Raw genomic sequence first — 11,507 nt, 5'->3', positions numbered from 1 at the left:
AGACTTGAACAAGACTAAAAACCAACTTGATATGTGACATTGTAGCACACAGCAGTGCCTAACAGTAATAGATTGCACATTTACACAAGGAACATATTCTGAGCCATAAATCAAGTCTCAATAAACCTAAAAGGATTCAAGTTACACAATGTGTAATCTCTGATCACATGTAATTAAATTAGAAATGAATAATAGATATCCAGGGAAACCTCAAACAGTTGGAAACTAGCACTTTTAATAGATTAGATAATTTCTAAATTGTGTATTGGGGGATGAGAGGAATGGATTGCAGATCAGAAAGGAAGGAATTGGTATGGTGGGGTGATTTTATGAGAAGTGGAAGAAACTCGCCCTGCCTTTGATGTCTGCCCCCTACAACCCATTTTTCACATGGACTGGAACAGCATGACCCTTGTGAAATCAAATCTGATGGTCACTTCCGTTTAATGGCTCTGTATCATTTATGAAAATAAATCTGAAATCTTTGCAACAGTTTCTGGTCATCCCTGTGACCTCACTGTTCCACTCTCACTTCCTAGTGCTTCCTCTTTGGTTGTATCTGTTCACTGTGCCTGTGCTTTGTCTCCACTGTGAGGCTCGAGTACATCCACGTCCTTTTCACTTTTGTGTTTCTGCCGAGTGTGGTGCCAGGCACAGGGCAGAAGTTGAATGAATATAATGAATATTTTAAACATTTTCTCTACCCTCTCCCCAAAGAGTCAGTTCCTGAAAATTAAGGAAATGGCTTCATCAGGAACTCCCCCGCCCTTTTAGAAAGTCTTTCATTAAAACTGAGCCTATGCACAATCTAGCTCTAAAATTTCAAAGACTTTAAGGCAGTGGTTTTCAATCTTTTTCAGGTAGTAATACCCTATCGTTTTCTGTTTCTGCATCTGTACCTCACTATCTCATCTCTTGCTGAAATATTCTTTTTAAATTAATAGCTTGATAAATTGCTAAGCAACTTTCATCAGACCAATTGGGACAGTGGCAGGTATCCATCTGTGAGTGCGGACATTTAAGAAATGTGATCCCGTATTTAGAAAAAAATCATTCCCCCAGCTCAGAGTTGGCTCCAACTGGCACCTTCTGGCATTTGCTTGTGGGTGGGGAATGTGGAATGCTTTGAAAGCTAAATGGATTTGTCAAGTTTCACAATACCCTTATGGCTGAAGGAAAACAGCATTCATTGTTTAAAATCACCATTGTTTGTTGTTTCTGCTTTTCTGCTCTTTAGAGACTGGTTCTGCAAAAACATTCACACCCAGCATTTTGCTCCTCACACATTTTCTGGAGACCTGAGAGGCCTGGAAACCTTTTTGGGGGGTTGCTCAGAATGTTCAGAACAAATTGAAAAAGTCCATTTTAGTGCTTAAGCTGAATTTTATGGAGAAGGAACATATTCCTATCCTTGAAGGCAGACGGTAGTTAATAGTAGTTAATAGGAGCTTGGGTCCTGGAGTTAGACTTCCAACGCCAAAACCCTGTTTTTCACTTCTTAGCTGTGGCCTTGGACAAGATGTTCAACCTCTCTGTGCTACCTCAATGTCCTCATCTATTAAATAGGAATAAGGATAGAACCTACATCATCAGGTTGTGTGACTATAAGTGGGTTAACACATGCAGAATGCTTCCAGGGAACTAGCACAGAGTAAGTGAACAATAAAATTCAGACATGGCTATTATCATTTTGTCATTGTCATCATCGTTAAGCAACTGAATGTAGAGTTTCCAATATCTAAATACTAAGCCACAACAAGTCTACAGTCAAGTTCTAAGTAATGCCATATCAGTAGCAAGATTGTTTTATTAGCTTGAACCAGGCTAAGTAGAGAGTATTGCCTTAGGATAATGGTCAGCAAACTCATTAATCAACAGAGCCAAATATCACAGTACAACGATTGAAATTTCTTTTGAGAACTAAATTTTTTAAACTTAAACTATATAAGACTGGTGCGACCACTGTGGAAAACAGTATGGCGTTTCCTCAAGAAACTGAAAATGGAACTCCCATTTTACCCAGTAATCCCACTCCTAGGAATATATCCCAAGAAACTAGAAACACCAATCAAAAAGAATATATGCACCCCTATGTTCATAGCAGCACAATCTACAATAGCTAGGATTTGGAAACAGCCTAGGTGCCTGTCAACAGATGATTGGATCAAAAAATCATGGTACATCTACACAATGGAATATGCTGCCATAAAAAAGAAGAAATTCTTATCATTTGCAGCGACCTGGATGGAATTGGAGAACATTATGCTGAGTGAAATAAGCCAGTCAATGAAAGAAAAACACCACATGATCTCACTCATTTATGAATAATAAGGAACATTATAAACTGATGAACAAAAAGATAGATACAGAGACAGTAAAGAAACAAACAGACTGTCAAATTACGCGAGGAGGGTAGGGAGATATGGGGGAGATAAGAGATCAACCTAAGGAATTTATGCATGCATATAAGCATAACCAATGGACACAAAACTCTGAAGAGAGAGGGTAATGGAGGGGGGGGGGGTAGGGATTGGTAAGGTATGTACACATATAATACCTTAATAAAAAAAATGAGGAAAAAAAAATAAACTAGGTAGGTACATTGTTGTTAACTTAATTAGGGTACTCCTAAGCTGGCCTTTGCTAAAAACTCAAGGAGCCAAAGAGCCGCATGTGGCTCCCGAGCTACAGTTTGCCGATCACTGCCTTAGGAGAAAGTTGTATGGCAAGAGAGAGGGGGTGTTAGTGAGTTACTACCCAGAGGCCTCAGCCTGTTTTTCAAACCTTCCACTGTCCCCACTGCCACGATTAAAACCTCGTTTCTCAACTGGATTAACTCAACAGCTTTCTCCTGGTCTCCATAATTTCACCCACGAAATTATGGCCACCCAAACCATTCCCTCCACGGGAGGCAGAGTGATCTTTCTAAAATAACATCCTCTTTGATGTCCTCACTCACTGGCTCTAAGAAACCTCAGTGGCAACCTTTCACACGATATAAAGCCTGCAATCCATGCTGAAGCACAGGGCCTAGGGATCTGACCCAGCAAACTTCTCCACTCCATCATGGGAGCCCCGTGAACTACCCGCCTTCCCCAACTCAATGTGCTCCCATCACCAGCCAGTGTGCATGCTGCCCTCACTGCCTGAAGTACACACTTCACCTGGTCATCTTGTCAGTCAGGATTCACCTCGGTTAGTGTGTGTTTGTCCAGGCCCCTCCCTCAACTTCAGACTAAAGCATCCCAGACTTCATGCTCCATAAGGCGAGGACCATGCCTGTGCACTAACTTATGCGTAATTGCCTGCCTCATCATGTTTATTACCGTATTTTTCGGACCATAAGATGCACCAGTTTTTAGAGAAGAGAAATGAAGAAAAAAAAGATTCTGAAACAAATAGTGTCCTAAAATATTTTATGTGCATTAAAACCCAACATCACAGTCATAAACACATGTAATCAACCCTGTAAAGTAAACAGCAGCATTTAGAACCATTTTAGAGCTGGGCAAGCACACAGAGACCACACAGAGCCGGGCAAGTAAAAAAACTTTTTTTAAAGTATATGTGTAGGCTATATTTGGACCATAAGACGCAGGGACATTTTTCCCCCACTTCTGGGGGAAAAAAGTGCGTCTTATGGTCCGAAAAATACGGTAAATATATGTTCAATTAATTCCCCTCTATTCAGGGCTCTGGTAGGTTTCTGTGATCATAGTCCTAGTATACCACTTAACTCTGTGCATCATCATTACGGGTGGCTTGTGTCTCATGGCTCTCTGAGCTTCAAAAGGCTGGCTCCTGTGTGACACATCATCGTATCCCCAGCTCCCACTGCAGTGCCTGCTATAAAACAGGAACTCAGGAAGTTCTGAAAGGATGGATAGTCTCCGGTTTAAAATTTCCCCAAATTCTGAAGCAAGGGGATTATGGACCCCTTTGGCAATACATGATGTTATCCCAATCATACCACTGACTTGTATGCATATTTTTTCTGGGTGGTGGGTCTACAGCCATGTTAGGTTCTCAAAGGAGTTTCCGATTCCCCCAAAAGGTAAGAATCTATTTCCTAAAGAGTTATTAAACAACAACAACCTGTGAAGCTAAATGTTTACGAGATAGTTTGATGAATCACCCCATTTGATCCAGATAAGGAAGTGTGTTTGTGTCTCCAGCCGGACCTCAGTGTCTCCCTGCTGCTGGACTAGCCATTCCCCATTGGGCTGCAGTGGGTGTTTCTCCTGGATGAGTGTCTCTTTGTAGTGGCCCCGCCCACACACCTGTAGGCAGAGTTTGAGACTCATTTGTATGGCCTTCTGGGCTTTAGAAGCATTGAAGATTCCAGGCCTGAGACCAGCAGCACAGTGTTTTAACCTAGGAATAGAGGTTTTTTTTGTCCAAATTGGAAACCTGTGGTCCCGTTTGGCTGGATATTCTCTGGCTTCCATCAACACACATGGGATTTTTTTTTTTTTTTGCTGGCTTAGACCCACATGAACAAGAAGACTAGAGCTTCTCTAAGAAGCTAAAAAAACAAACACACACACACACACACAAACACACACACACACACACACATTTTTAAAATAACTTAAGCAAATTAATTCATTCTGGTGCAAGCAACCCAGCTACATAAAATAAACTTCTTCAGAGTTTCGCAATAGCAGGTCCTGAACACGTAAACAACCCAAGGTCCACGTGAGCCGCTTGGCTGAACAGAAATTCTGCTGAAATGAAGAGCACCTGATAAAACTAAGAGTCAATCAATGACTGTCATGTGAGAACAAGATGCGGGGAGGAGCAGGACAACCCAACCCAAGGACAGTGAGACAGTCCCTTGACTAGATACTCAAAATCCTGGCTTTCCAGACCAAACTAGGATGGCGAGGGATGGGAGATTACAATCTATGCCTGGAACCTGTGCTGAGACCCTACCAATCCCCCTTTTCCCTGGGGAAAGCCAGAGTCTGCTCACTAAGCCAGAGGAAGGCCCTGCAGGCTCTTCAATGTGTCCTGTTGACAACATCATGGTTTCATTGAAACCCTAATAACATTCTTGGCCAAAGGAGCCCACACTATGATAATAACTTTATAACTAGCCCTTTTTGTGTGTGTATGTGTGTGTGTGTGTGTGTGTGTTTTAGCACAAAAATATGTTCTCTCTTATGAGGACCACGCTGTTCTAGTGAACTTACACTGTGCTTATCTGTGTACTAAAATATTATAGTACTTGCTATAAATAATAAACACAGTGATGATCATCTCATCGTTGTCTAGTTCCCTTCAAAACAAAGTACATTCTCTTTCTTCAGTAGGACTCAGGTCCTCTCTATGTGGGGATCACTGTGCTAGAATCCATAACTTAGAATGGACAGAACTTGGAGAAATTTAGAGAAAGGGCACATAAAACATTTTAAAAACAAGAAAATAACAACTTATGGGAAAGCGCTCAGGAACTTGCTATTGTTTACCTCAGAGATGAGGAAAATGTTGGGGGAAACCTCAATATTTTGTTTCAGGTATACAAAGAACCATGGTCACATTAGCAGCATTTATTGAGCCATGGCTATGTGCCAGGTGCTTTCTGAGCAAATTCTCATTGGACCCTCAGAACAAAGTTGTAAAGCAAATATCCCATGGCCCGCGAAGAGGACAGTGGGGCATATGTTCAATAACTGTCCAAATGCGATGAACATTTTTCACAACTACCCTGCTTTCTTTCTCTTTCTCCCTTTGCTCACCTGGAAGTTGGATTGTAGTTTCCCTTTCAGTGGAATTCAGGCATGACTCCATGAGTCTCTTTAGCCAAAGACATTTGAGCAAGTGACATATGTCACTTTCAAAAGGAAGGTTAGAAGGGAACCCTCATTCACTGCTGGTGGGAATGTAGACTGGTACAGCCACTATGAAAGCAGTCTGGCGATGCCTCAAAAAATTAAAAATAGAGCTGCCATATGACCCAACAATCCCACTCTTGGGTATATCCCAAAAAAACTTGAAATCCTTTATACGCAAAGATACATGATCCCTTATGTTCATTGCAGCATTGTTCATGGTGGCTAAGAGTTGGAAACAGCCAAAGTACCCTGCCAGAGAGGGTGGATAAAGAAGATGTGGTACATATACACAATGGAGCACTACACAGCCCAAAGAAAGGATGAAATAGTGTCATTTATCACAACATGGATGGACCTTGAGAACATTAGGTGAAATCAGTCAAACAGTAAAAGCTAAAAACTATATGGTTTCACTCATATGTGGGATATAAAACTGAAACATATGTACACAAACAGCAGTGTGGTGGTTGTCAGAGGGAGGAGTGGGGGAGAAGAAGGGGTTCCAATGTGAGGTGACAGGAGAAAATTTGCCTTTGGGTGGTGGCACATGGTCCTATATAACGGATTGTGTACATTAGTAATCCACACATGAAACCTATATGTTCATGGTGAGTAATGTCACCCCAATACACTTAAAAAAATAAAATGTTTATTAAAAAAAAAAAAAAGAATTCAATAAAATATCCAAAGTCAAAAGGAAGGCTAGAGAGCCAATGTGAGCTTTGTCTCTTTTTCACTCTGCCACCATTGGAGTGCCCAGGAATGGCTGCTCCACAGCTTCCGTCCTGCAGGGAGAGCTACAGGAGCAGAGCCCCTTCCCACCCCATCAATTTAAGATGAAAGAGCCATTAATCTTCTGTTTTAAGTTTTAAGCTTTGAGATTTGAAGTTTTAAGCTTTGAGATTTGAAGTTTTAAGCCTCAGCTCTAAGCAACTGAACCTGGGAGTTGTTTCTGTAGCAAAACCTGACTGATAGACCAGCTCACCCAGCTGAACTTGACCTGCTCTGTTGCCCATGACTTACTCTTAACTAACATGCTGTGCTGCCTTCCAGGTGCAGAATGATGACTATCCACCTTCTACTGAGTCTAAGGAGCAGGAAAAAGTAGGAGATAGGAATTGTGATTCCCCGAGGGGCAGTGGAGACTGATGGATAGAAAAGCGAGGAAGAGCAAGGAAACTTCCATTGAAGATTTATTCAGAAAAGAACAAAACAGTTACTGTTCTGATGCATTTCCTTCCAGGCATGTTTACTGAACACTTTGCATCTATTTCCTCAAAGAGGAGTCTACTTAAGGGAAAAATTCCTTAATAGAGTTTGTGGCTTGGAATTGTTTTTCTCTGTTCCAAGGTCTCTTTCTGGTTTAGTCTGAGCATATTTGCTTGCAGGCCTCACCACAGGAACCTTCTTCCCTACTATTCAGCACACAAGATGTTCTTTATTTCCAGTCCACCAAGAACCCCACTATCTTGCTTTGGATTCTCTCCAAATCAGAGCCTGAGACAAGAATGTGAGTGCAGTTAGTTTATTTGGGAGGTGACTCCAGGAAGCAGGAGTCAGAGAGCAGAGCGGGCTGACTGGAACAATAAGGAGGAAAAGCCAGTAGGAGGATGAACTGATGACTGGCCACTTCAGGCTTGGATTGTCCACCTCAAGGACAAGAGGGTAGAGCATTGGATCTCATTCCATTAGTTATCCCTGGGGGTTTAGTCCTCCCTACATACAGACACTGCTGCCCCCAGGCTGAGCAGGCTCCTGCAGCTGTGGAAACAGCCTCACGGAACACAGTGAGCTCACGCCTGGTGTATGCTGGAGATCTGGGAAGCCAGCCACCGTCAATGCAGTGGAATCAGAGATGCGTCCAGAGATGCGATGAGGGATACCAAGGACGTCTACCAAACCGGATCCCTAAACTCCAACCTCAGTTCTTATAGGGCTGATGGATGCAAGATGATACAAAGTTGGGTCTAAGACCACCGAAGAAGGCCTGCGTGAACCCTGGGCAAGTTTCCTAATCTCCGTGAGAACCAGATGAGCTAATAGCCAGCACAGCTCAATAACAGCACAGCACAGCCTATCGCACATAATAAGCGCTCAATAAGTGTGAGCTCCCAGCCCTCCCTGTCCTGGAAACATTCGTGAGCTGTGCTAGACGGAGGCAAATGGTCTCGAGGGACCTTCCAGCTCTTACCCCATGTGTTCTTGTTGGCTTCTGGTGCTGACTGTCCACTATTTAAGCAGCAACTTCAAATGAAAACCTGGCTTACTATCCGCTGAGATAAACAGAAAACACAGAGAAGCAGAGAGGCAAGGGAAGGGGATGAAAGTATAATTCAATTTTATTTAAAAAAGGAGAATTGTGCTTTTGGGACATTGGGCAGAAATCTTGATGAGTTGTCTAGCTGTTACAAATCCCCTTTGGGACAAAGTAACAAAGGAAAGGAGGGAAAGAAAGGAAGAAGGGATAGGGGGAGGGAGGGAGGAGAAAATAAATAGAAGGAAGAAATTATCCATTCAGCTCTGGAGACTGTTGAGCATTAAGCAATACTAGTAAGATTTGGGCGGGCGGGGGGGGGGGGGGGGAAGTTTTAACAAACTTTTCTAAAAACCTTCAGGGAGATATTTTTTCCTCAGAAAAGCAGCATCAGGGTTGTTCAATACCCAAGACAAGTCTCTTTCATTTTACTGGACATGAAACACCATCACATTTGAGACTGGCCAGAGGCCATTTAGAAATTCGATAGTTATTCCACCCAAGGGGCTTTCCACACGGTGTAGTGGCCTCTTCGGAGGAAATTAATATTGAGCAGTGTATCACATCTCATTGGGATCTTGAGAAAATAGGGCCCTGATTAGGTGAAACAGCTGGAGGCTAACGCAAGTCAGCAGGAGGGATACCCTCACGTTTGCGTCTTGCCTTCACTGTGATGTGAAAAGAAAAGTATTGTTCTTTTTTATGTCACGGAGGCAAGGCACGGGGTGGTCCGGAGAGGCTCCACATTCATCCACAGCCCACTCCAGGCTGACAGTAGGAAGATTGACTTGACGTCTTCATTTCTTTCAACAGACCTTCCAGGATAGCTTTGGAGGCACCGAAGACTCTCCTTGGTATGCCATCCAGGGCCGCTGGGAGTTAAGGACAGACTTCTTGGCTTGGGAGGTGGGCACTGATCACAAAGGTGGCCAGGCTGTGTGTTCCCCTTCAGGAGGAAGTCCGTGTGAGATCCTCATCATTTTCCTGTTTGGAAGAGGGAGGGGCCTGGGATCCAACCTGAAGAACCCGTGACGCCCACTCTCTTACCATCCCTCCTATGGGCTGAGTTTCCACTTGAGAAAGGTGGTGCAGTCTCCCTCTGGAACTGATTTGGGGATCTGGGCTGTGATGTCTCCAGATGAGACTACCTTTCACGGTCCTTCTCCTGGCAAGCAGCCCTTCTGGCTCCTCCTGACGCCGAGCTGTTTTATGGTGAGACAATTCCTCTCCGTTATTGAGGCTCCTGAGGCTGGCCACACGTGGGTCACACCTGGCTTGTGTCAGGTCTGAGCAAAAACCTCAGGCTCACCTCCTGAGAAGAATGACTTTATTAAAGAATCAAGCGATTCAAGAAAACAACCCACCATCTGGTAGGAGACCTGAAGGGGACGTGGGTCACTAGGAAAAATACAAATGGATCCTAAGAGCAGAAGGGAAGATCACAGTCTCATTTCAATAAAATGAATTTTAAAAATAGCTGGGAAAGAAAGTTCGACTTTATTCTTACAGAAAAGAAGCAGATAAATGTCCGTTAGGGTTCCAAAAAGCACTAGCTTGCTTAGCTGCACTGATACAACTTTGAAAAGTGTCGTGGTTTCTGCTCCTCTCAAACCCTGTCACCGTGCTTAGTTCCTCCTCAGAATGGGACTGATATAAAAAATGTCTAGTGTCATAAATGTTAAGAATTATGCCTGCAGAAAACATGCTTTCATATAACATGGATTTTGTAATGGTTTGAAATGTCTTAAAAAGTTATATATATGTATAAAAGATATATATATATAATGTCTAAAGATACTTATATACATGTTTTTTATATACAGTATATAGTATAAATATTTATTTTATACTAGGAGCTCGGTGCACAAAATTTGTGCACTGTGGGGAGATGGGGTCCCCTCAGACGAGCCTGCCCACTCTCACAGTCCAGGAGTCCTCAGGGGATGTCCTACTGATGACTTAGGCCCACTTCCCGCAATCTGGCCTCCTCTGCAGGAGGCGACCAAGCTGATCAGGGGAAGGCGCCAGCCCCATCACCCCGCTGCTGCAGCCACTGCCAGTCACCACAGCTGCCAGGGTATTTTCATCAACACGAACTCCAGTCAGTCCCTTCACCATGAAAAAAATGACAAATTTCTTTAGACATTTTTAAGATATGTCTTTCATAGGATATGACTTCTTTCTTTCTTTCTTTCTTTCTTTCTTTCTTTCTTTCTTTCTTTCTGTCTGTCTTTCTTCCTGTCTTTCTCTCTGTCTTTCTCTCTTTTCTTTTCTTTTTTATCCTCCATTGATTTTTAGAGAATGTGGAAGAGAAAGGGAGAGTCAGAGAGAAACATCAAAGTGAGAGGAACACTTTGATTGGTTGCCTCCTGCATGAGCCCTGATCTGGGGCCCAGCAAGAGGAGGAGCCTGCAACCTAGGTACATGCTCTTGATCAGAGTCGAACTCTAATCTGCAGGTGGAGGCTCTATCCACTGAGCCAAACCTGTTAGGGCAGGATATGACATTTCTTAGCCCTCCAATAGCGGACCTTTGTTTTTTCCTCCAGGAATGTGGTGGAAAAACCCTAGATCATCTTTTTGGATTCTTATTACCCAAGTTACCAAGAACACTGCCAGTGGTATACAGGGAGCTTAGCCAATGAGTGATCAGAAAAGGTGTTTCCCTCTGCAGCTCACGCACAGAGGCGGAACTGCTGGCAAGCTGAGGCTGGCACCCCTCCACTCCCTCTGCTCAAGCTTCCACTGTGGCTTGGAAATCTGTTAGGTAGACACTTAGACAGTTTGTGAACTGTCATTGGTTAGGGTGAAAGCAAGGGTTCTGCTGTCTGTTAGTAAGCTGCCCCTAACCATTTCAGTTAGCATTCCATGACACTGGGCAATCAGCTGGGAGTCAGAACAAAGAGGACTGCCCTCCCACCAGGTCTAATTTGAATAGCCCTTGAACTCTGAGCACTAGTCTCCAGAGCAAGCATGTCAAACTCAAGGCCCAGCCAATGTAATGGTGTGTAAGCAACACTTTAATAAGAATTCCGTAACTTAATTTGTACAATATCCTGTTATACATAATTATTAGTAAGGTTCTACATACCGGTTTGCTAATGACTAATTACTATAATTGTGTTGCATTCATTTCCCTTATGCTCCTTACGTGCAGGCACACTATTTCTCGCCACTAATACTGGCAGCAGATATTTTAGCAGCCGACTGCCATGTCATTAGTCTTGGACTGATTTGTTTGGTGTGCACAACAGGAAATATATCGCTTTCAGAAAACAAGAAAAATAGGCTTATTTGCATTACACTTATTAATTTGTGCAGTTATTCAGTGTTTGGTAAGTTAATGTTCAAGAAAAAAATATTAATTTTTATTAAGATGTTCTATTACTTTATGTTAACAATTACTCATGTATTTCA

Source organism: Pipistrellus kuhlii, unplaced genomic scaffold, assembly GCF_014108245.1.
Source record: "Pipistrellus kuhlii isolate mPipKuh1 unplaced genomic scaffold, mPipKuh1.p scaffold_m20_p_12, whole genome shotgun sequence".
NCBI classification, from domain to species: Eukaryota; Metazoa; Chordata; class Mammalia; order Chiroptera; family Vespertilionidae; genus Pipistrellus; species Pipistrellus kuhlii.
This window is presented reverse-complemented; position numbering follows the sequence as displayed.